The sequence below is a fragment of the Desmodus rotundus genome, chromosome 5 (genome assembly GCF_022682495.2).
Source record: "Desmodus rotundus isolate HL8 chromosome 5, HLdesRot8A.1, whole genome shotgun sequence".
Classification (NCBI taxonomy): Eukaryota; Metazoa; Chordata; class Mammalia; order Chiroptera; family Phyllostomidae; genus Desmodus; species Desmodus rotundus.
In genome coordinates this window covers 21259884-21286353 of record NC_071391.1, presented here as the reverse complement: position 1 = coordinate 21286353, position 26470 = coordinate 21259884, and the positions used below count along the sequence as shown (strand labels likewise).

The 26470-nt window shown below is 46.3% G+C and overlaps 1 protein-coding gene across 6 annotated transcripts in view; it reads right to left on the bottom strand.

Moving 5' to 3' along the window:
- Positions 1 to 26470, bottom strand: part of SLC1A2 (solute carrier family 1 member 2) — a 142203-nt gene that overhangs the window by 61457 nt on the left and 54276 nt on the right. The window contains exon 1 of one of the 6 annotated variants that reach the window (XM_045194300.2): positions 25948 to 25969. The exons of the other annotated variants lie outside the window; for them this stretch is intronic. The gene's annotated coding sequence lies outside the window, so the exon portion shown is untranslated. Of the gene's footprint in view, positions 1 to 25947; positions 25970 to 26470 lie in introns of those variants that run through there. 6 annotated transcript variants of the gene reach the window in all.

Below are 26470 nucleotides of genomic sequence, written 5' to 3'. Positions count from 1 at the left end.
TGAGCCTACAATTTCCTTCAGCCATAACTTCTCCATTAAATTATTAAAACAGCTGTTAATTTTGCATCGCTGACCCATTCTTTCTCACACAAATCCATGAGTCGCTCCCACGACAAGCTGGAAATATTTTTTCTTTTTTGACTCAAAAAGGAACACATAATGAGGCTGGTGCTAAGTTTTAAACTATTCTCAGAACCTGCTTTTTATTAGCATCTGATATTCCTCGCTCTGCCAAGAGCCTCTAATAATAGGCTCATTAGATAGGGAGTTGGACTCAGAGTTCCTGCCTGCACACTTCGGCATCGCCTTATCTGGCTCCAAATTCTTTATTCCTCCTTCACCGGTTCGGGGAGGGTAACAGAACATTCCCTGGGGAACCTAAAAGCAACTGGATTCGAAGTCTGCAAAGGGCATCACCCCTCTGGCCTTCTGCTGTCCAAGTCCAAGAACTCAGGGAGGGAATGGGAGACAGTTCCCCCAGAAATTGCCCTAATGGGTCAGATCCTTGAGAACAGAACTTGTGTTTGTTGAAGGGACTTTCCCCTAAGGTATTTGGTATGTCTGGAAAAGAATGCTGGAAATACCACTGGTGTCAGCCCGGAGCACTGGGCACCGTGGAGCAGAGGTTACAGTTGTGATAGACCCACATGTGGGATTTCCCAGCTCCCTACAGAATGCCACCGTTGCTGTGAAAGGGACTGGAGTTCTAAGACAGCTGGGCATTTCCAACAGCCCCCCAGTTCCTCCGCCCTCACTAGAGCCTGTAAGACCTGGCTGATGTCAAGAACGTTCATTGACCGAGAAGTCAGAATCACTATCTGGTGCTGTGCCTTGCAGATCCTATGAAGGAAACCTAGAGGTTCACAATCTTCTCATCTCCTTTACTACCTTCTTCTGTTCATTTTTAGCCACTGTGTCCATTTCTGAATCACAAGAACAAATGCGAGAAAGGTCCTGCCAGGGAACTCCAGACTTCACAAACGCCACGCCTCTTCTGTAGCATCTTTCTGAGTATTGGATGGTCCAGCTAAAGAGCACAGTGTGTTGTCCCGAGTCATGACGGGCTCAGACCTGGTGGACAACATGGGACTGAAAGTCGGGGGTTCTGGTTTCCAGGGCTCCTGCTAACTGGGGTGTCAGAAATAGTATGTGTATAAAATGGATGGAAAGTTACTTGACCACGACCAATAGACAGAAGGGTAAGAGCTATGAAATGATAAACACACACTCCTCCTGTAAGATACCAATAGCATTTAGGTGTCAATTTTGGCTGATTTTCATTTTTCAGGTCCGAGGCCCTCAATCTTCAAAAAGAAGGGTTGGATTAGAAATTCTTAAATGTTCTAAATTTCTGTAATTCTCTAATTCTTGGGTTCAAGGAGGTACCAATAGCCCTCAGTTCCAGAGATACAGCCTTCATTCTCTTCCCTTCTATCCAGGACTGAGAAAGCTTAGAACCATCCATGAGACACATCGCTGCAGCAACCACAAGGGGACAGACCAGCGGCTGCATCACAGCCCTCCCGGGGAAGGCAGATGGGTGGCTGAGAGACAGGACAGAAACCACCAATAACCACCCCTTCTTCGTCTGTACCTCCATTTTTACCTTTCCTAGCTCTGCTACAAAAGCTTGCTTTTCTAGCACTACTAAAGCTGAATTAGGGGTCAAATTCAGTGCATGGTTCAGACATGGACATCTTCTTAACCCCCACCCACACTTGACCAATTCTGTCTAGATTTCTAAGATGGGCAGGTCAATAGCACGAGAATATAGACAGGCAGGTGAAAGGGCATTGGGACCAGCCAACTGCCAAATTCACCACTAAGTCATCAAAAAGCCACCCATTGCATTCTCAGCCATCTGCTTGGAACCGGAGAGGCAACACTGCCAGAAACATTCAAGATGGAAATTTGAGGGAAAGAGATCTTTTCTCTGTATCGTTTTCCAAGTCAAGGGGCCCAAACCAGCTAATAAGATGAATGGCAAATATGGAGGCAGCTGGGGCCTTTGGGTGTCCTCACAAAGGGGAAAAGAGGGAGCAGTGGAAGATAAACTGTGAGCGGATCAATAAAGATAGCATTCGTTTTGCCCAGGAACAGGAGTGAAGACACCAGCACTGATGAGCTGCGTCAGAAGACAACTTCGTGGACTACAATTACATAGTTGCATGGCCACTGGATTCTTGGTGAAAGTCTTTGTGTTCCAGCCGTGGCCAGGACAGGGTGTTTGTTTGCTTTCTTGGACAATAATATCCAACCCACCAGGTCATTACAGAGCTTAAATAACAGTTACAGAAGCACCGACAGTATTTAACACAACTGACACTCAATTTTAGTTTCCTTTCCTTGTCTTAAATGGCTAAAATAGTGCAAGACCACCATTAAGACAGTTTATTTACAGTTGAGTTTTTGAAAACCACTTTGGCAACCAAGGATATCTGTGCATTTTACTAAAAGAAAGTCCCAGAGGAGTCCAAGTGGCTGGGGACCTGGAAGGTCCCAATGCTGTAAGCGTCCACACTGTGGAACGACTGGAGAACCTCTCACAGAACATCAGGAATACAGCCTTAACGATAACACCCCTGAACTTTTGTAAAATCCTCCCCAGAGTAGAGGCCTAAGCTGGCCTTGACCCAACGGATTTGCCCATTTCCAGAAAGGCTCACCACCAAAGCAGAAGTAAGAAGACACCAAGGAAAAGTGAAACTCCAAGCCTGGGTGAAAGACCGGGGTGGGGTGTTTGATCATCCCAAATCGGGGACCGCTTCTAAAAATAAAGATTATGCCAGGGCCAAGGCGCACACTGGCCAGCCCAGTCCCCATAGGCGTGTTGATTCTGAAGTAATTTCTACCCGCTTCTGGTTCACGGAACATGAAAATGTGTTTGAAAACTTCACACAACTGCAGTAAACTAAGGGAGACTCATTTGGCCTGCACCCTGCTTTTCAGCCACAGGGAACTTGGCCCTGGTTCCAGTTTGCTTTGAAGCGAAATATGTCCTCCAGCTAAAACATCCTCCCCACCGTCCCCTCCAACCCAGTTCTTAGGCTAATTTCTATTTCTTCTTCAAAACCCAATGCAAGGACAACTTCCCTTGGGAAGTCTTTGTGGAGTCCCAAGTTTGCTTTTTTCTGATGTTCCTCCTGTAGCTTACCTGTGCGTACCTGTGCCTACCTGTCTCAAGGTATTTTTGTACTTGTCTTTTTTCCCCACTAGAATATAAACTCTTTGAGGGCAAGGCCTTGACTTATTTGACTCTGTCTCCCCCACATCCAGCATGGTTCCTTGCATAAGGTGGATGCTCAACTATTGTATGTCAAATGAATAAATGAATAAGTAGGAAACAGATTTTTTTAAAGCGTGTGATAGTCACAGGTTTTAGTGACACTCGGTTTTAGTGGACAGTGTTCTGAAAGACTAGAAAATCTGAAAAGGAGTGAGAAATGAGAGCAAAAGCACACACAGCTGCATTAGGAAAACCAGTGGGAGGCAGGAAGGTGCAGGTCAGCACCACACAGAACTGACCGTTCCCTTCTGGTGCCTTTGATCCAACAGCCCTGCCCAGGACATGGTGGCTCCAGTGCTCAGGGGAAGACGAAGCCATGAACCAATCTGGGCTCAGCTAACAAGGCCTTCAGGGGAAACAGCCAATTGCCAAGGTCAACATCTCTAAATCTGGACCCTCCAAAATGTGGTCCTTCTACCAAAGAGCACGAACACTCACTGTCTGTCCAGGACTCGATGGAATTCTGATTTTGAGGTGCTCTCTTGATTAACAGAGCTCCAGATTTGATCTCAGGTCTGGGAGGTTCTTTCTGTGGCCCCTGAAGCTTCCCCAAATGAGCCTTCCCCATCAGTCCCTGGGACAGAGGAGTGGCTGGGATGTGAACTAAGTATATTAATTAGCTGCAGTGCCTTTGGCCACCTGCAGAAGCTGGGCAAGGTGTACAACAGTTGGGACTCTCTGGGCACTTTGGTCACACCTTACGATTGCTTTTCTCCAGTGCAGTCCTCTCCCTTCCTGAGAAGAGCAGACTGACTGTGAGTCTTTTCTCTCCTTTAGACTAAGCAGCCAACCTTGCAACAGTGTCTGTTCTAAGCAAGAAGATAAGTCAGCTTCATACCAAATGGTGAGCAAGTGGTGAGACTTCCCGGGGCTGGCATTCAAAAGGCCACACTACACTTTTGAGGGGTGATGTTTCAGGACTTCCTAAAGTCCCTCACCCCTGGCTCCCGGGGGCCTGAAATATTTTGAAAGACCTGTTCCTTTGCATCCCGTCAGGTGCGCCAGATTGAAGCCAGAAGCCCATGGAAAAGCAACCCACTGACTAACCCCCATGTTAAAGAGCCTCTCCGATCCCTCCCTAAGAACAGAGCCTGCTGGGGGGAACCCCCTGACATGGGTCCTGGCCAGAACCACACCCAAAAGCCAAATACAAGGAGGGGAAGTCGGGACACGGGACTTAAACTTTGCCAACTCCATGCTACTGCCCCAGTCGGTTCCAAAGTCAACTGTGTTTAAAACTCTCTGGCCTCAACAGGGTTTCTTGAAAGCTAGCAATTTTCTTTTTGTTTTTAATCTGAATGTAAGTTTCACATGTGTCCAATTTGTGAAAATTAACCAAGCTGCTGGTCACTTAAAAGTTGTATGCTTTTATCTATGCATGTTAGGCTTGAATAAAGCATTTGAAATAAACTGGCAAGCTAAATTTGGTGTTAGAAGTAAATACATATAATTTATCTAGCTTTGGCCTTCCAGTGGCTGATTCCTATATTAATGATTAGCCGGCAAAAGAATAGGGGTTAATTTTGTCCAGAAACCCACTTGTACTTTGGGAATGTGTAGGAGTCTCCTTCAGAGGAAACGAAAACAGTGAGGCTTTGGGGCCGCCCGGGTTACAAGACGGTGATCTCCGTGGCCACAGCAGAAGCCTTCCTTCTGTTCTCCGTGCCTACAGCTGCAAACTCCTCCCACACGCGACCTCGTCTGTCTCCCACGAGCAGAGTCCCTGCAGGCTCTTCTCCTTGTGACGATCTTTTAAATGATAAACAATAACCATCATTTCATCAGTCTAACTTATTAACAAATACGTTAATAATAACTTCACATATGCACTGTTCACAATATATTTTGACACCCATTAACTCATTTTGTCTCTGTGACAAAATAAGTCCATCTGAGAAATGAAGAGGCTGAGGCTCCGGGAGAGTCTGAAACTGGCCTGAGCTCACGAAGCGGAGAAGCTGCAGAGCTGGGGTTTCAACCAGAGGTTCCACAGCCAGCATTAAACCTGTCTGTCCCCTGCCTTTGAGCCCAGAGTTCTTAGGGGACATCCCTTTTAGGGGTGTTTGCACAGCGGCAGATGCATTGAAAACGTCCACCTCCACTACGTCACTAGTGACTTCTGAGATAGGCAGTCCCAGCTTCTGGAGAAGGAAGACAGAGAGAGGAGTGGGCTGCTAGGTGAGGGAGAAGGCAAAGAGAGCTCTGGGAAGCCATCGCCTTGTTGCCTCAGACAACCTGTGCTCCTGCCTCGCTGGCCTCAGAGGCACCTTCTTGAAGCATGGCATCCACTACCTGACTCCTCCCCTCAGCCGGCCGGAGTGCACAGGACTCGTCCTGTTCCCGCGGACTCAGCCTGCACGAGCTGATGTGCAATAGCCACATGGGTCCACTCTAACTCCAGGTCTTCACCTGGGAGGACTCCTCACCTCAGAGGGACTCAAATGTCTGGTAATTGGTAATGATAAGGATAAAGATGGTGATGGAAACCATAATGAGAGTGGCTAACATTTATCCAGAGCTTACATCATACAAGACAGTTTTCTAAGTGTTTTAGATGCACAAACTCATTTAACACTCACGATAACCTCACGAGGGAAATACTATTATTAGCAACTTTTATCAAAGGGGAAACTGAAGCATTAAGTTGTTAAACTATTTGCCCAGTATCACAGTTTGTAGGTGGTAGAGTCTGGATTTGAACCCAGGAAGAACTTGGAAGAACAGGTCAGTCAACTCTCTCTGCCCAGCTCCAGCAAAGTTGCTCTCTGATATTAGGTAACTTTATGCTAGCAGCAAACATTGACGGGAACATCTGGCCGAAATTTTGCATTGGGGGAGAAAAGTCCAGAGAGAAGAAGGCTAACGCCTAGTCCAAACCAGAGCCTGGCATAAGAGCTACACACAGTCGTCAAGAATCCTAGGATTTCAGGCCTCGAGAGGCTCCCAGTCCACCCTCAACCACGGACAAAATGACTATCAGGACCAAAGAGCCCAAATCTGTCTCTGGATCACCTGTTATAATTACAGGTCTTTAAAACTTACGTGCACACAAAACCTACACACAAATGTTCCTAGCAGCGCTAATCACAGTACCCAAAACTTGGAAGTGACTAAGCTGTCCTGAGTAGGTGAATGGATAAACTGTGGTACACCTACACAATGGAATATTACTCAGCACTGAAAAGAAATGAGCGATCAAGCCATGAAAAGACATGGAGGAAACTTAAATGCACATGACTAAGTGAAAGAAGCCAATTTGAAAAGGCTTCCAACTACATGACATTCTGGAAAAGGCAAAACCATGGAGACAGTAAAAAAAGAAATCAGAGGTGAGAGAGGGATGCACGGGCAGAGAACAGAGGAGTTTTAGGAAGCAAAAATACTCTGAATGATACTACAATGTTGGATACATGTCATTATACATTTGCCCAAACCTGTAGAATGTGTATCACCAGCAGTGAACCCTAATGTATACCATGGACTCTGGGTGACAGTGACGTGTCAATGTAGGTTCATCGACTGCAGCAAACGTACCACCACTCAGGTGGGGGCTGTTGATAGCGGGGGAGGTTGTACATCTGTGGGGGCAAGGTGTATATGGAGATCTCAGTTTCCCTGTGAACCTAAAACTGCTCTAAAAAAAATAATAAAGTCTATTAAAAAAAACACACGTCTCCAAGGCCTATCCCTATATATCTCAATTCAGTACGTCTGGGTGGGGCTTGTACCTCTGGACTCTTTTAAAAAGCACCCAGTGCCTCTTTTGGGGTCAGTACGAGTGCTCACGTGCTGGCAATGCCTGAACTGCGCAGTGACGTGAAGCTTGTGACTTCACACGTCTCACCGTCTTGCCACTGGGCAGCTTTGACTATTTGAAAGCTCTTCCTTTCGGGCAAGCCTAGAGCCGCAGTGGACTCCATCCTCTTGCATTACCCATTTCCCCCCCCCTTTAAATAGCCATTTGCAGCTCATGGTGTTCAAGGACTGTGTTACCTCTTGTATTAGAACCTGAAATCTTAATTGACGCTTTGATGTGGCTTTTTGAAAAATCCTTTCTTGAGCCTCCAACCTACTTTCATGCCTCTGGATGCTGCACCTCACATTTCGCCACATTCATACTGTTTTCTTAAAGTCTGAACGTCTTCCCCACTAGACTTCACACTGTGAGGGCCTATATCTCCCTCTGGACCCAACACTTGCTCAGTAAGACTTTGTTGAGAGACATGATTTGCAGGCACTAGGGGGACCCAGGTCCACAGGGCCTGGGAGGCGCCATAGGCAGCGAGTGGGGGGAGCCTACCCAGCTCAGGCATTGGATAAAAGGTGCCTCCTCTGGATGTGGGTACGGAGAGGAGCCTAACAAAGCAGGAGGAAAGGATGTACGAACTGCTTACCCTGGAAGCCTACCAGAAGCTGAAACCAACATCTGAGGACCTCGCCAAAAAAAACCAGGGCTCCTCATTACCACATGCAGTCATAACTTGATTTTTATGCACCTCCTGAAGTCATTCCAGCACCACCTGTCCTTCGCGCCCCTGGAAGTGGTCCGCTAATGTCGGCCACTGGACCATCTACACCAGTTCACTCCACAGCCACTGAGGGGAAAGCCCTCATCCCAGGGGCTTGGGCAGAAAGGCTCAATCTTGCTCAACTTGTGAAATCTTTCATTGTGGTTTCTTCCTGTGTCAGGGAGTTGTCTGGTTGACTCTTAAATCATGACATCAAAACAAAGATCACGTCCTGTCTTTACTTGAATCTGCTGTATAACGGCAGGCTCAATGCCAGGCACCTAATAGGTGTTCAGTAAAAACTAGTAGATCAAATTAAGTGCTAGGACAAAATACAGTAATAAGGGTTAGATAAAAATCTACAGTGTTACTTGAAATGAGTTCCCTGGACTCCAGGGCATCCTTAGGGTTTTGAGTTAACACAGGTTTTTTTTACCAGGGGCAATTTTGCTTCCTTCCTTTACCAACCCCCTCCCCGTCCACCCTAGGGCCACATTCAGCTCCACTCAGCCCACCATCCCTTACTTGAGAACAGATCCAACTCCACGGCTCATTATGGAGAGCTCATCGTTGTATGGAATCAGGAGAAGAGAAAGAGGTCTGACGTCACACACCACTCAGCAAACACGGGTAAGACATTACTGTAAGCATCTTTGTTCCTCTGCCCTACACTCCCTAAAGTTTCTTACTCTCAACCTCCTCAGCCCATGAGCAGAACACGGGCCTGGTGGACTATCCAGCAGCTGTCCAGCTGTTGTTCCTCAAGCTCCTTGGAGCGGGTCTCTTCCCCACCCCTAAACAGCTTATCCAGGACTCCCACAAAAGTCTGCTCCTCACCACCCAGGAAAGGTCGCTTTTCCTTTAGGGATACACCACAAATAACAGATTAGTCATAGAATCCATTCGCCCCCTGTAGGCAGAGTCCTTTATTGCAAAATTCAACAACCAATAGCTTTAACAATGTTAATGATAAAAAGTTGGGAATTCATTCTAAAACCTCTTTTAATTTGCAGTAAAAAATTCCAATAAATTGTCAATCATGTAAAGTTTTCTTCATGTAGCATCAAGGCTCTTCGTTTTGACCTTGTTATTGAGAACAACTAAAAGTGTTTCTCCACTTTCCTGTCTGAGGAACATGATAAAACTTGAGTGAAGAAGGCAAGCTTTTCCTCTTGGAGAGTGTTGCAATAAATGTTATACAGTTTTTGAGGTGTTAGTCCAGTGACCATTTTCCCTTGACAACTCACCCTCTCAGTCTATGAAGGTGCTTACAAACTGAAGGGGTAACACAGACACTTTTTAAAAATTGAATTCGCTAACATTTAAAAGTGAATCAATTTTACATTAAAATCCGTATTTCTCCAACCTCTTAAAGTATTGGCAAATCTAGCTATCTTCAAATCTCGATTCCTTTAGTGGCAACAATCAGCTAAAACTGAGAAGTGACTGTCCTTTAGGCAGACAGGGTTTTCCCAGTCTGCCACAGTCCCCTCCAATCCCTATTGCTCACTGACACAGAGGCCAAGTGTCAACTATCATCCGTCATCATGCTTGCACTGCTGTCTTCCTGAAAGAAGTATTGAAAGGAGAGTAAACTACCATCTGGTTTTGTTTACACACCTGCCTGGCTCCTTCGAGCTGGCAGCCCCTGACCCGTGCAGTGGCACCATCGTATGGATGAGGCTTCCCTTGTGTGCCTAAATGGAATCCCCAAACACCAGTAATATCTGTTTGCCAGGCAACAAAGTAGGTACAGTAAGGTTTACCAGAGTGAATCACGTTGCTACTGAAGACGCCACATAATTCACAACGTTGAGCAAAGTTTCCCCGGGGACAAGTGTGAAAACAGGAAAGCGAGTGATCTGGGAGCTCACCTTCCTTGACAGCAGGTAGAGGCAGGGCTTGAGGAACAGTCAGTGACTGGCTAGCCGACGACAGAGGGTGGAGCAGGGTTTTCACGGTCTTCTAGCACCTCACCTTGTTATCAAGAACCCCAGGGGTAGAACTCCCTAGAGTAATGACTCAGCGCGCGCTGAATGTTGAGAATGACTTCAGCCTTTTCTTTTTTCACAAGTCTACAGTGGGGGGCGGGCGAGTGCAGAGGCGGTCATTTGGACCCCAGCCGGTACAGTCAGGCTGGTCGGCAGTTTCTTGCAGCATCTCTTAACACAGATATTTTATACAATGTGAGGAGTGATTATTAGTCATTTTACAGATGAAGAAACATGATTAAGTAATTTGTCTGCTGTCAAATAGCTAGGAAAGGGCAGAGGTGAGAATCACACCCCGTCTGTCTCTATCAAAAGCCCAATCGTTTCTCACTACATTACAGTGGCTGCAAGAGCCTGGAACTTCAACGTGAGAATATATAAATCCTACATGTTCTTTCAATTACTGCATCAGAGACATGGCCAGCCTCAACCTCATAGCTCATAATTCTTCCGAAATATTTATAAAACTTAGTTATTAAAAGCTAGATTCCGAGAACCAAGATGGCGGCGTAGGTAGACACACTGCGCCTCCTCGCACAACCAGAACTGACAGAGAATCGAACAGCAAGGGGGACCAACACCAAGAAAATAGAAAATAACCATTCATCCAGACTGGTAGGAGGGGCGGAGACGGGCACCGGGGTGGAGAGGACTCGCGTGGCTGTGGCGGGACTGAGACTGGCGGAGTGTGGGACAAATGGCGCAGACAGTCCGAGCACTAACAGACCCTGCGGCCCCACATCTGCGCAGATAAACCGAGAGGGCCGGACTCAGAGTGGCGGAGAGTGGGGCAGGCAGAGCAGCGGGTAGCACCCGCGGCACCAAATTTGCCCACAGATAAACCTGACGAACGGCGGGGAGCAGACCGCGTAACCCAGGGCTCCAGCTCCAGGAAATAAAGCCTGAAACCTCTGATTGAAAGCGCCCCTGGGGGTTGGGGCGGCAGCAGGAGAGACTCCCAGCCTCACAGGAGAGGTTGTTGGAGAGACCCACAGGGCCCTAGAGTGTGCACAGGCCCACTTACTCGGGAACCAGCACCAGAGGGGCCCAGTTTGATTGTGGGTAGCAGAGTGAAGGATTGAAATCCGGAGGAGAGTGAGGCGGGCGCCATTGCTCCAACTCGGCCCCTCCCCCTCGTACAGCGTCACAGCTCAGCGACCAGCGTTACCCCGCCCTGGTGAACACCTAAGGCTCCGCCCCTTAAAGTAACAGACGCGCCAAGACAAAAAAAAAAAAAAAAAATGGCCCAAATGACAGAACACTTCAAAGCTCCAGAAAAAATACAACTAAGCGACGAAGAGATAGCCAACCTATCGGATGCACAGTTCAAAGCACTGGTTATCAATATGCTCACAGACTTGGTTGAATCTATTCGAAAAACAGATGAAAAAATGAAGCCTATGCTAAGAGAAACAAAGGAAAATGCACAGGGAACCAATAGTGATGAGAAAGAAACTGGGACTCAAATCAATGGTGTGGACCAGAAGGAAGAAACAAACATCCAAACAGAAAAGAATGAAGAAACAAGAACTTGGAAAAATGAGGAGAGGCTTAGGAACCTCCAGGACACCTTGAAACGTTCCCACATCCGAATTATAGGGGTGCCAGAAGGAGAAGAGGAAGAACAAAAAATTGAAAACTTATTTGAACAAATAATGAAGGAGAACTTCCCTAATCTGGCAAAGGAAATAGACTTCCGGGAAGTCCAGGAAGCTCAGAGAGTCCCAAAGAAGCTGGACCCAAGGAGGAACACACCAAGGCACATCATAATTACATTACCCAAGATTAAATGCAAGGACCTACATCCAAGATTACTGTATCCAGCAAAGCTATCACTTAGAATGGAAGGGAAGATAAAGTGCTTCTCAGATAAGGTCAAGTTAAAGAAGCTCATCATCACCAAGCCCTTATTATATGAAATGTTAAAGGGAGTTACCTAAGAAAAAGAAGATCAAAAATTGGAACAGTAAAAATGACAGCAAACTCACAGTTATTAACGGCCACACATAAAACAAAAACGAGAGCAAACTAGGCAAACAACTAGAACATGAGGGTTGTCATTAAGGGAGTGGGAGGGGGAGAGAGGGGGAAAGGTACAGAGAATAAGTAGCATAGATGATAGGTGGAAAATAGACAGGGGGAGGGTAAAAATAGTGTAGGAAATGTAGAAGCCAAAGAACTTATAAGTATGACCTATGGACATGAACTATAGGGGGGGAATGTGGGAGGGAGGGGGATGGGCAGGATGGAGTGGAGTGGGGGGGGAAATGGGACAACTGTAATAGCATAATCAATAAATATATTAAAAAAAAAAAAAAAAAAAAAAAGAAAGAGGAAAAAAAAAAAAAAAAAAAAAAAAAAAGCTAGATTCCCCCAGGAGGTTGAGCATATAGGTGGCTTTTGGCCAAATTCTTTCCAACTTCAGCCATAGCAACAGGAGTTGCAAAATCAGGGGCAGCAGGGTGAAGTCAGTGGGAACTCATTAGCCGAGGCTCTAGAGCTCCTATGGCCTATAGTCACTCCTCACCTGTTGATCTCAGCCCATGTTGATAATCTTGACCTGAGACAGATCATTTGGCTTAGCTCTGTGACTGAAGAAAATGTTCAGAGAATAATTTTTCATTTGAGATTTTTCACTGAAGAATGTGAGGCCTCTTTTTTTTGGAGAAAGGAAGATGGTCTGTCATGGTTTAGCATTAGGGTCTTAGCAATGATGCAAAGCAAATATGATCTGGGCTCAGATTGTTGTTCCCCATGGAAGATAATGATGAAAAAAGATTACTTGGTCAAACTACACTACAAAACTATAGTAATCAAAACGGTACGGCATTGGAATAAAAACAGATACAAAGATCAATGGAACAGAATAGAGAGCTCAGAAATAAAGCCACTCCTGTATGGCCAATTAATCTATGGCAAAGGAGGCAAGAATACACAGTGACAAAAGGAGAATCTCTCCAACAAACGGTGTTGGGAAAACTGGACAGCCACCTGCAAAAGAAAGAAATCAGACCACTACCTCACACCAGCCACAAACATTAACTCAGTGTATTAAGGACTTGAACATAAGACCTGATACTATAAAACTCCTGGAAGGAAACAGACAGTAAGCTCCTTGATACCTTTCAAATCTGACAACAAAAGCAAAAGCAACAAAAACAAAAATAAAGTGGGACTACATCAAATTTAAAAGCTTCTGCACAGAAAATAAAACCATCAACAAAGTGAAAAGACAACTTACTGAAAAGGAGAAAAATATTTACAGATCCTGTCTGATCAGGGGTTAATATCCAAAATACATAAAGAACTCAATAGCAAATAAAATATCCAAATAAAAACCAAAGCTCTGAATCGATAGTTTTTCCAAAGAAAACACACAGATATCCAACAGGTACATGAAAAGTTGAAACACAAATCAAAACCACAGTGAGGAATCACCACACACCTGTTAGAATAGCTATTATCAAAAAGATAAGTAATGACAAGTATTGGTGAGGATGTAGAGGAAAATGGAACCCTTATGCACTGTTGGTGGGGACGTCAATTGGTGTAGCCACTATGGAAAACAGTACGGCATTCCTCAAAAAGTAAAAAATAGAACTACCATATGATCCAGCAATTCCATTTCTGTGAATTTATCTGAGGAGAATAAAACCACTACCCTGATGAGATACATGCACCCCCGTGTTATAGCCAAGAAATGGAAACAACCTAACTTCCCACTGAGGGATGAATGGATAAAGAAAATGTGATACACACACGTACACAGTGGAATATTATTCAGCCAGATAAAAGAAATCCTGCTTTTTGCAACAACATGGATGAGCTTTGAGGGCATTATGGTAAGTGAAAAAAGTCACGCGGAAAACAAATACTGTATAATCTCGTTTATATGGAGCACCTGAAAATAAACAAATAACTGAAGAGAACAGAACAGATGGATGGCTTCCAGCAGAGGCAGGAGGTGGAGGGTAGGGAAATGGGTGAAGGGGGTTATAAGTAAGTCATGGCGACTGATGTTAATGTATGGCATGGTGACGATAGCTAACAACACTCTAGTGCACATTTGAAGGTTGCTAAGACAGGAGACCTTGAAAGTTCTCATTACAAGAAAAAAATTGTGTAACTGTGCAAGGTGGTGGGTGTTGACTAGACTTACTATGCTGATCATTTTACAAGGTGCACAAAATATCAAATCCTTGTGTTGCACACGTAAAATTAACATAATGTTATGTCAATTTTATAGCATTTTTGTAAGAAGACAAGAAAGAACTACACTAGATTCTGCAGAATTTCCCTTGTTGAGAAGTTGATGTTAATAGTTCCCTAACAGGCATTCTTAATAAATGATGCAAATTTTTAAAAGATGGTTTTTCTTGGCACTTCCCACCTAGTTCCCTTTGACGGAGACAAGATAGGTCAGTTGCTTAACTGTACGCTATTGAACAGTTTCTTTATCCATCGGGCTTGATTATCAATACTGATTATACCGCTATCATTCAGAGAGCACAGCAGCTCTACAGTGTCTGTAAGGGGGACTGTTATCCCTACTTTGTAGACAAGGAAACTGCAGGGACTAACAAACTAAAAGCACCCGGGAAGCAGCAGATCCACAGAGCCAAGCCTACACCGCCCAGCTCTGAAGCCCGGGTGTTAAAGGTTACATCAAGTGGCTGAGCAGCCAGTTCGAACACTCCATCCTTTGGTCTGTTCTTTCTAACTGATGAGAGCTTAGAGCAGGAGTCAGCAAATAAACCCTAGCCCACCAGATGGCCACAAAGCCTAAAATATTTACTATCGGACCCTACACAAAACAAAACAAAAGTTAGCTGATTCTTGGCTTAGAGGAATGGTAAACTACATCCCAAATGTTCCATTCTGTTTCCTGAGTTCTCTATAGTACTTGGGACCAGAGGGTTCTGTGGCTTGTTTTTGATTCATTAAATATTTTTTATTGACCCTAAGTAATAAGATAATTTGGGGGGAAATCAATAAAAGCTAAAGAGCTGTGGTTTCAAATATTTACCTCCTGGATCACTGCTATTGCAGGGCTATTGGCTAACCAAAACCCAGGAGGGTTTTGCCGGTCATGAAGAATTTGGCCCGTGGCGCTGACCCACTGAGTGTAGATAAAAGTGCTCACGGGCTTCTCTGTGGCCATGATGACGGGGGATTTGAGGGCACCCTATCGCCCTTCAGTTCAGCATGCAGCCAAACTGAAAACTAGCTGTTTAGACAGCTGCCGGCTTGCTAAGCCAATAGCAACAGTGACAAAGAGGGCAGTAAGTGAGGCAGTGAGTAACTATTCATTTTATTCATTGCTCCCAATGTAGTCAGAGGTGTTCAGTAATCCTCACGTAAAACAGATGTGTGTGTCATCCCAGGAGCCGGGAGTTCTCAAGTCATCAAACACAGGGTGGTCCAGAATCAGGTCTTTCCACTGGTGCCAGAATGTGCCAAGAATCTTACCAATACTAAGTCATCACACAATCTAGTTTCGATCAAAACCAAAAATCTATCCTGGCCAGTGTGCCTCAGTTGATTGAAGCATTGTCCCGTAACTGAAAGGTCGCAGGTTCGATTCCTGGTCAGTGCACATGCCTAGGTTGCAGGTTTGATCCCCTGTTGGGGTGCGTATGGGAGGCAACCTATAGATGCTTCTCTCACACTGATGTTTCTCTCTCTCCCCCATCCTTCCTCTCTCTCTAAAGCAGTGAAAAAAAAATGTCCTCTGGTGAAAATTAAAAGAAAAATCAGTGAGTCTTTATTGTCTGGCTCCATTTATGTGGCCAAGATTTATCTGTATAATGAGCACTGGCACTGGATATCTCTACAGTTCCTTCCAGCTCTATGCGTATGTGGAGAGGAAGCTCCACCAACAGTGTAGAAATAGTCCAGGAATACATTGCTGACCATTACTCATAATTCATTAGAGCTCATTTATCCTGTTAGTGCTCTTATAATTATCATCAATGTTATCATTTTATTATCCTTACTTACAACGTAGATCATAATAATAGCCAGCATTTGAATGTACCAGAGGTCATTTGTTGAGGTCTCTGGAATAGGTGTGCAGAGAACATTCTATGCTCTGCCTGTGCTTTCTGCCTCTTAGACCAGAGGTCAGCAAACTACAGCCAAATCCAGCCCACTGCCCGATTTTGTAAATAAAGTTTTGTTAGAACACAGCCAGGTCCATCGTTTACCTATTGTCTACGGTTGCTTTTGTACTACAAGGGCAGAGTTGAGTAGTTGCAGCAGAAACACTAAAATTGTGTTCTGGCCCCTTAGCAAAAAAAGAAAAAACCCACCCTGTAGCCCCCTCTCTGCACACCTGCTGCTGTTGCCCACCTAGAACCACTTTCCTACTCTTGGTTGGAGCCTCTGGGCTTTCCCCATGCACCTCCCCTCCCATCCCTGTGGTTTGGTACAGCTGACCCGCTTGCCTGTCTCAGGCCTGGCAAATCAATGTTTTTTGATTCGGTCACAAATATTCAGGGATAGGATCGTGAGATTCAGACCTCAGAATTTTGCCAGAAATAATGACAAGGAGAGTCACTTTTTGCTGAGGTTTCTGAGCTGCTAGGATACAAGTCCAGAGCTGCCAAGAGCCTGCATGGAAATGACCTGCCTGTATTTGAAGACAAAGAGAGATGGAGAAAGAAAGAGTTCTGATGATAGGATCTTAGCCTCTGGCTCCAACTATACCTGAAGCTACTTCTGGACTCTTTAGCTAATAAGCCGATACATTCTCTTGTTAGCCTCAGCCAAATTAAGTTAGGTTTCTATCACTTGCAACAAGAAAACAATCCTTTGAAACAGACATAGTTATTTTTCATACTAAGACTTACCTGTCCGATGTCACATAGCTAGTGAGTGGCAGAGGCTAGCACCCAGGTCTGCAATGAGCATAAGTTGAAAAGAAAGGAAGAAGGGATAGATGGATGGATGGACAGATGGGTGATTAGACAGACAGACACATAGAGTGATAGCTATACAAAAGCTACACACATATTTGCATCTACAAAGATTATGGATAACATTTCTGGAAGGCTCACAGGAGAATGAATAAAGGGGCATCTCAGGTGAGAGGGAGACATCGATCGTTGCACACTCTCAAACACAGCTTGCGTGGTCTGCCATGTGTTTGTTACTGTTTCAATGTGAGAATTAACTGTAAGAGGGAATTACCAAAATATCCCATGACAACCCCTCTTGGTGTCTTCTCCTAATGACCAGACCCCCATCTCCTCGGGCTTCCTGGTTCGGCTTTTTCCTCTGAGACTTTGTCCCACAGGCCATTGCACAGTTTACCCTCATGCGAGCTCTACTCACGTGTCACTTCTCTGAGCAGAGAGCAGCTTGTTCCAGGTAAATAAGTTGCATGGGACCTGCTATTTTGCGGTCTGCCCCAGCTCAAAGGTAAAGGAAAGAGGGTGGCATTAGAGTCCAAAGTTTCAGCCACAAAGCCCCTACTTCATCTAGGCACAGCCAGGTCCAGGACAGAGTTTTGTTTCCCTGGCTGGTCTCAGCCTGGCCACCAAGGCACTCGAAGTCCTCAGAAAGGTCTGAGCTCCCTATTGCCTTTAGACCATAGTTGGTAGACAAAGTTTAAGACTTCAAAAGAATGGGATATGATTCTGCGTTGGTCCACGTCCAGTGACCCAAATACACACACACACACACACACACACACGTTCCTTGGGGAGAACATGGGTCTGCTGTAGAGCCCAGTGCTACCCCTCTCTTGTTCTATGATCCTCGGCCCCTCACTTTCATCCTGAAAGCCTCAGTTTCCTTTTCTGCCCAAGGAGAGAGGATAGTAGAGAAGATTATACTGGATGCAATAATTTCTGCTATGTACCTGCCACATAACAGCTGTCCTGTCCTTTCTTATTTCCCCTTTCCCTTTGGCTATTTCAGAAATAAGGAATGCTTTGTAAAGAATTCAATCGACCAAATGACAACATAAACCTCTGCCCAAGTGAACTTTAAGACTTAGAAAACTCCGCAGACACTCCAGTGAGACTCTGATCTCTGCGCCCTTACACAACAAGTTATATAAGGGCCATCTTATTCCCCATCATGTCCTCTCGGATTACGCTGCGCAGGCTAAGGTCAGAGGAAATTATGCAAGCATAATCCCCGGAAATCAGCACACAAAGCAAGGACCAGCTCAAGAAGCAAACCAGCAGTACGTTAGCGAGAATCTCTCAGAGGCCAGAGACTGCTAAGCGTTGTAAAGCACAACTTGAGCACATTTGGTTGAGAGTCGGGGAGGAGATTGCCAAATATTTTTTAATGGTACATCAGGGTGCCAAACAATCTGAGTAGAGGCTGGGACTGCAAGAGACCAGGTCTTGAAGGTCACCTGCAAGGCTGCAATTAACCTCTTAAGTGCTGCCTCCCCGGGAGGTGGGGTGAGGGGCTAGAGAGGCAGGGGGCAGTGCGAGGGAATTGACACTTGGGGCAGGGGCATGTTACCAACAAGTATGAAAATATTTCAGTATTTTAACCACCAGCTGCCTATCAGCCCTGGAGGAGAGACAGTTCGGAAATAGTCCCGGCAATGAAAATGTTTGAAACCATGTCAAAGAAAGACCGACATATGGACGGATCACAAGCAATACACAAAAGTACCTTGGAAATCAGGGAAAAGTAAATTAAAACAATTTTGGCACATCAGATTAACAAAACTTTTCTTTTTAGTTATAACATCTACGATTGGCAAGGACATGGGAAAATTAACGTGGAAGTCTAAATTGGTAAGGCAGGGGTGGAGGGAGGGTTGATTTTGGTAGTTTCTGTCAAAATTAGAAATATGCAATACTCTTTGACACCCCCCCAAATATTTTTCTTAATATCTGTCCTAAAGAAATGTGTATGTGTACAAAGATACGTATTCTCTGCGGAATGTTTATAAAAGTGAAACCTGAGGCGTAACCACAATTCCATCAGTAGGGGGCTGGTTGAATATCTGCTACATTTTGATGCAATGAAAGACTAATGCACCTGTTAAGAAGAAGGATGGGTCACCACATTGACTGACGTGGAATGATGACCGAGATATAGCTACATAAAAAGTCTATATGTGCCTGCACATTTATTATGCATGGAGAGAAATTCCGGAAGAAGAAGCGAAAAGCTGTTTGCAAGAACTAACTTGGTGAATGGAAGAAGGTTTTAGCCCAGTATGAAAAGGGGCTTTTAAAATATAGGGTGGGGCAAAAGTAGGTTTACAGTTGTTCATATGGAAAACAATTATTATTATTATTTATTTTGCACACTCACAACCATACCCTGTATTTCTGTTGGTTTTTTTATTTTTGTAGATTTTGACTTCTAAAACAATGCTACATTCATGAATCGTGCTATATAATTAAATTTTATTTTGAGACATGGTGAGTCAGCTATCCAAAATGTTTGGAAGAGAAGAGTATATATTTTTAATGCAGAAAAACATTAATTTTTTAAAAGGAGCTGTTGTTTATTAAAAAGGTTATCAGGGAGGTCCTCAGCTCTGTGTGCTGAAGTGACTTTCAAGCTCCCATCACAGAGACTGACAAAAGATAACGTCTGTCTGAAATGATTCTGAGGTTTACACTCAAGGAGCAAAGCAAATAACCTGTCCGGAAGGGATCAGGGTTTATTTCTCTCCAAGGGAATGTATCTCCTGGAAGAGTGTGGTGCCTTTTATTCTCTCCTTTAAAAGTAGATGAGATGTGGAATCTCTTTCCCTGGTCTAATCCCACTTCCCCTTGACCAGAAACGGAGGCAGCTGTGTCCCATGCACACGGGAGTCCATGCATCGGAAACAGCAGCCCACGCTGGCCCTGGCCAGTGCGGTTTAACCCTGGGACACCTTCTCCAGAATGTGATAATAATGGCAGGGTGCAAGTGGGACTTGCACTACCGCCCCTCCCTGACACACTGGGCAACCCAACCTCGCACAAGGCACGAAAACCCACATCGATGTGACCTGTAATGTCAGGGCAGCATCTTCAAATGAGGACAGCCCATCATCTGTGCAGCAAAACAATAACAATTAATAATAATAATAATAATATTTGTGCACCAGGATCTGAGGCCTCCCTTTTTACACACACACACACACACACACACACACACACAGATCTGGTGTATTCGAAAGACTGATGACCTTAATGATAGATGCACCAACACTGTGAAATTCCTAGAAGACTTCTGCCTAAACATCTCCTGCAGTACTCAGGTGACCACTTCACAGCAGGTGAAACATTTGGGACCCAAGGTTCATGCCTGAGAAGTGGCTCCACGGAGAACCCAGACCCTTGTTTCTGTCATTAAAAAAATTTTTTTTAACATCTGAGACCCAAATGCGATCAGAGTTATTAATTTGTTCGTTCACGCATCCATTCTGTAGCTATTTGCAGAGCAGGGCTTGGCACTGTTTACCTGTGACAGATACAGAGTGGACACCATAGGGGCTTAAATACTAAAGGGCGGTAGTAAACAGATGATGTCATGTAGTATTGTAAGTGCTGTAGAGAACAACGGAGTGATGCAATGGTGAGTGGGCTCGAGGGTGTTATTTTATACAAGGTAGTCCAGAGGGTGACACTTAGTCAGTGACAGAGAAAGTAGGGGTGACCAGGTGGGATCTAGGGGAAAAGTATTCTGCGAGTGGGAACAGCAGGTGCAAGGGCCTGAGGCAGAGACAATCTGGTGAATTCTAGGGACAGCGAAGAGGACCTCCTCACTACTCTGCCCACTGGCAAAATTCTGTGAGTGCTTGTTTAATGGGACTAAGGGACTCTCCCTGAAAACGCACATACAGAAAAGTTTCCCTTACAGCCTAGGACCGCTGAAGCCCTCCATCCTGGACCCTTGGTTAAGAACCTCGATGCCACCCCAGCCACCTAAGATTGTTGCTCTGACATGGCAGCTGCAAAAGGCCGAGTCCTGGCTGCCATGGGCACAGGAGAGACAATGAGGAGGCCACATCCATTCTTTAGAAAATCTGCTGGTTCTGAATTTTGAAAAGGATGGGAGGCCCTGCCCTCAGTGTGGGGGGCTGAGAGATTCACCCAGGGCAGTGAAGAGCACAACCGAGGCTGCTCACTGCCCCTCTGTCTGCAGGAGACCTGAGCACCTGATCAGATCAGACTCCACCCCTGCTGTGAGTTGGAAGTGACCTGGAGGCATTTATCATCTCCAGAGGCAGCCAGAGAATTGAACCACTCCACTCGGCTAAGTAGCTCTGTTTCAGACCCAGAGCGGGTAAGTGATGAATACTTTGGGTCTCCAAGTTACGTTCTGAATGCTCCAAAAGCCAAAAAATTAATAATAGGAATTTTAAAAACAATAAATAAGTTGATTTAAACAGCATGCTGAATCCAAGCAACCCACTCCATGATGCTCACTGCGCCTGTTTCTCATTCCACTCCCGCTTCCCCCGAGTCCCCACTGGACTCTCCGTGTTAAGACCATCACGCCCAATAATTCTTGCTAACTACCAGGGTTGCAATTACTGCTTCACCATAAAACACTTCATAAAACGTGTGGACTTGGCTCCTGCTTTTTGCAAACACAGTCTGGCCCTCCCTCCTTCCTCCGAGTCCTGAAGAAACCCAGCCCTCGTGCCTGCTACTGTGTCGTGTGATGATTGCATCCGCCCTGCGGAGGGGCAGCCGGGTGACTTCATTTCCTGATCACACAGCGAGACGTGCCGGGTGCCAATCATGACACCATCCCGGGAGGCTGGAGCCTCCCTGGGAGGCTGTTGGGACTGGGAGGGACAGTCTTGAAGCTTACACCCCACTCCCTCCTCCTGCACCATGTGCACTAAGAAATACACACGGTGGGGGCAGGGGCAGGGGCTGGCAGGATTAACTATGACCCTGTTACCCACCAGACTCTTTGTCTCTTGGAAAAAATAAGAAATAGTTTTATAGTGTGTTTTTCAGATTATATAAATAACGTGCACTTAGTTTAGAGAAAGATATAAAAAAGAAAGTGAAAATCGTAGTAAATCCTGTTGTCAGGGAAGTCTAAGTAATAGCCAATGTTTATACCAAGCGTTGTTTTCAGAGTTAACTACTTCAACTGAGGGAATGGGCAAGAAAAAAGACCTCAAGTAGGATGAGAGTTGAATCTTGAAAAATAGCTACCTCTGGGGAAAGAGGGGGAAAAAGAATCCTCTGTAACTCGGACAGAAAGGAGCTATGAGAGAATAGGAGAGGCATGAAGGTGTCATAAGGAGCCATCTTAGGGGCTCCCCACAGCAGTGTTACTTCGGAACATCCCGCTAAAGGAGTCCCCTAGTCTGCCCCGGACAGATGCGGCAGCCCTGCACACCAGCTCTTCTGAACACCCTCCAACTCAGTGGCCTTGGACCACCTTAAAGACCAGACCAGATTACAAACTGATTTCATCTCCTGGGAAAAACCCAATCCAGAAGTAGGTTCTTCCTGGAGCTGTGTGTTGAGAAGGATTCTGAAGCTGAATCCGGACTCAAAATGAATGAGTTCTGTGATAGGTTAGCAGTATCTGCCATGGACACAAAACTGTGACCACAGTTTACCATCCTTGCATTCAGTAATTAGCATTCCCTTTGTGTCTCAGATCCGGGCCCACCGAGAGAGCGGAGACTGTCCTGTTTGCCTTTGCGTGGCCCCGCCAGGTGGGCACCGGGAAACAGATCACTGTGCTCAGCACAAGTTTGTTAAAGAAATGACCAAAATCCTCGGTTCCTAAGAAAAATAAAGACAGAGAGGCTGGATACTGTGAGGTTTAGAAATGCAGAAAAGGCCCAAAGGGCCTCTTTCTCTGAAGCCACTTCCCATTCTGACCCCGCCTGAGCCAGGCTCCCTGTGACAGGTCTGGGCTCCACCTGGGTCCAGGCTGGGTCATCTGCTCAGGGGAAGGGCCCAGCCCAAGGATGGTGTTACCGGCCAGTGTTCCGGTGGAGGAGTTACTGACACAGCTAGTGAGTCCTGGCACTGATGTGCAGAGCCTCAGTAGGAGCAGCTGTGAGCCCAGGCCAACGGAGAAGCATTCGCAGGCATCTGCTTTTGCAGAAGAGAGACAGGAATGCAAACAGCAGAAGCAGGCCTGGCTTGGCCTCCCCTGGGGCTGGTGAAAGAAGAGCTGTCCCGAACTGAGTTGGGCCAGCAAACACTCATTTCTGAGGGGCGCCTCTCAAGTAGGTGTTGATGAGCAAATCCCATAGTCCTCTTTGCTGTCGCCCAACCCTCAGCAGTGTGCCTCGTAGGGAGCAAAGACACAGTAAATTAGACAGAAACATCGCATTTAAAGAATGCCTCAGTATACAGGGAGGAAGGCAAACAGGTGAGAAGTTAGGGTCCAGGAGATAAACAACATTCTAGGAGGAGATAAGAGGACGCAGGTGATTAATTGCCCAAGGAACCGCCATAGACACCCAGCAGGGCTACTGGACTTGTGACGACAAAGGGGTTGATGGACAGTTTGAAACAGAGTCCCAAGGGGAAGGGATGAGTGCTGGGTTTGGAAACTGTGGGTAGACTTCCCACAGGGGGAGAAAAGGGGAGAGGAGACATCAGGCCAAGGAAATAGAGAACAAAGCTCAGAGACAGGACGGGAAAGGCAAGCTTCTGAAACAGGTGGAAGGTGGTGGGGGGTGAATCTGGGAGCGAGGTTCAAAGCAGAGACATGAATGGGGCAGGGATCACAGGAACCCAGGTAGTGAGGTATGAAGCTTGGATCAAGGTGCGGACTGTACAGTTAAAAGAAAGATGAAAAACCAAGGCTACATTGAAGGGGAGAGTCAGGAAGAAGTCAAAGATGCGGAGGGAATCAAAGGCCTACAGGCCACCAGGAACAAGAAATGAAAGGAAACGATGGAGCCAGGGGCAATTTTCCAAGCATCTTTAGCAACGTGGATCCTTTCTTTCTGGGGACTACAGACCCCGAAACCCCTCCAGCAGATGGCCAGGGCTTGGAAATCAGTAGCTCAGATGGTTTGTTCTTGTGAAGCCTGCAGAGCTGTCTTCCACGTCTCACCACTTTGTCCTCCTGTCTCTTTGTGGGGACATACAGAGGAAAACAAAGTCCTTCCTCTGTAGATTCTCAGGGCCCTCCTCTGCAGGTGTCTACCCAGGAAAGTCCTGAGAAAGTCCCGGTCTCTCCGTATCAGACACAGGTACCCAATCACTACTCCTCATAGAACATCTGCATTTCACAGCAGCCCAGCCCAGGTGCTTAAGTTTCCAGCACGTTCCTCCATGATTTCCTACTTACAGCGTGCCTGGGAGGGGTGGGGAGGGCGGCACACAGTCCTCGGGCTCGGGGGCTCGGTTTTGCAGTGGAAGGGCCATTCTAGTACATTGTGTGCTGATCTTTTCCAGGAGAGGGCAGAAGTCCCATAGTCAGGATGGTTGTGAACAAGAACAGAGGCTCGAGGCAGGAAGGCAGGGATACAAACCCCAGCTCCACCCCTGTCCACCTGAGAAACTTGAGGTGAATTTCTTAATGCCCCTGAGCCTCGGCTTTTCCTTTATGAAATGAAAGCCCTGAAGGGGCTCACCAGGCAGGCCAAGGGCTCTGTAGGGTGCCCTCACAGGGTGTAAACTCAGTGGCTATCTGCCAGGACCTGCCAGGAAATATTGGAAGCTCACTTCTGATTTTCAGGAAACGCTGACTGACAATCGATGATAAGAGGACCCAAAAGGCTACGAGAGCCCGTAACTCATTAACTCTTGGTGTTCCAGTTCCTTATCACAGATCAAGACACCAGAAACCTCTTTCCAACCTTGTTTTATCTTACAGGAGGGGCTGGGTGGGGGGAGAGAAGATGGTATCAACATTTACTGAGAGCCCACATTGACGGCAGCAAGGTGCTAGCCACGTCACAGACTTTTTTACCTCTTCTAATCCTTACAAAAACTAGGAAGGTACAAATGTTTACCCTGGATTAAGAGAGAAGGTAAAGAGGGGCTGAGGTTGTGAGACTCGCCCAAGGTCCCAGAGCTAATGAATTGCGGGCTGGGATTCCAGCCCAGGTCTCTCTGACTGCCTCATGCTGCATCCTGGCTCCTGACTTGAGCCAGACCTGAACTCCAGCCACCAGGGGCTCCTTCCGCAAAAGTGCACTGGGATGAGATTTTATCCCAGCTTTTGAATTTGAGGCCCTAGGCTGAAGCAACAAACATTTTGGTGATTTATTCCAAAACTCTTAGCTGCCCCATCAAGCCTGATTGGGAAGGTGTCTGGCTAGGGATGGAGTGTCCACCTGGTCCAGACACAGACCTTGGTGGGGTGTGACTCCCTGCCAAGCACTGAAGGCACCCTCAGCTCACAGTCTGGAAAATACCAATGGAAGGAGCCTTCAGTTTCCATTCTTTGACCCCCTAAACCGTGAACCCATCCTCTCTCTGGAAAAACATGCTAAAGCCCACCAACATTCTTATTTCCAAATAGAGATTTTCTTAGAGAGTAAACCCATCTCCCATGATCCTCTTTAAATGGAATCAGCTGACCTACCCCTCCCCTCTCATGGACAGCCCAGCAGCTCCTTCTGGGACCCTGGAGTCTGTCTGAGGAACATTCCAGACCAGAGCATCTTCCTGCCCACGTGGACATGTGCCGCCATCCCACCCACTCAGCCCTGGCCCCAAGGAGCTTAATAAGCTAAAACCAGTCTGGCTTTCAAGTAATATTTCATGACCTCATGAGATACAACGTCACTGTGAGGACTCTGCATGTACATTTAAAATGCAAGACAGAAAGCTGCATAGGATTGCAGTTCTACAAAAACCACCTATTGTATCGAGGTGCAAAATAAAAAGGCACGAAAGGTTTCCAGTGGCTGCTTGGAATGCTGGGATGATGGATGGCTTTTTGCCTCCTTATTGATTCTTTTCTTTATGGTCAAACTCCCTACAGTAACCATGTGTTAACCTTTATAATAGGAAGGCAAAAGTTACCAAAATAAGCTGACTGACCGTAACAAGTGTCTACATTACTCAGAGCAAAGACAAAGAAGGACTTCATCCATAAGTAGCTTCACTGACACAGGTTCCCTCACCTCACCGCTCACACTTCGTGCCCTGGCTAGGAGCTCACACCTCCATCTAGCACGACTCTCAGGCCTGCCTCTGATGTGGGAGGGAGTGTCAGCATGTCAGCAGGGGGAGTGAATTACCTTCACCTGTCCATGGCCCCTTTCCAGTCCAAGCCACAGCCTTCTCTGGAGGGAAGGTTTAATGACTGAAAGCCCGTGACGCAGCTGGACTATTTTTGGCTGGCAGGCGGGGCAGGCAGGTCAGCTCTTTATCCACTCCTGCCTTGGCCGAGGTCACAGAGAGGAGGCTTTTCCACCCTATCCTGGTGCCAACCCCGTCTTTCTGGAAGCCACTCCAATGCTGCCTCCCAAGGAACCAGCCAGGCTCCAGCTCTCTCCTCCGAAGGACTGGCACAGTCTCTCCCCCCCGATACGGTCACTCCCAGCTGGAACTGTAAAACGCCTTAGGGTGTGCTGTACTTAACCAGGGAGAGAGCTGCCCTTGCTTTCTAATATGCCGCAATGGACACAGTTCACCCTGAGGACGAGGCTGGGAGGGTGGGAGTGAGACAGTGCTAACCCCGAACCGCGGGAGAAATGGAAGGGAATAGTTCCTTTCACTCATCCTTGTAAAACACCACCGAGCACAGGCTGGATAGAAGCT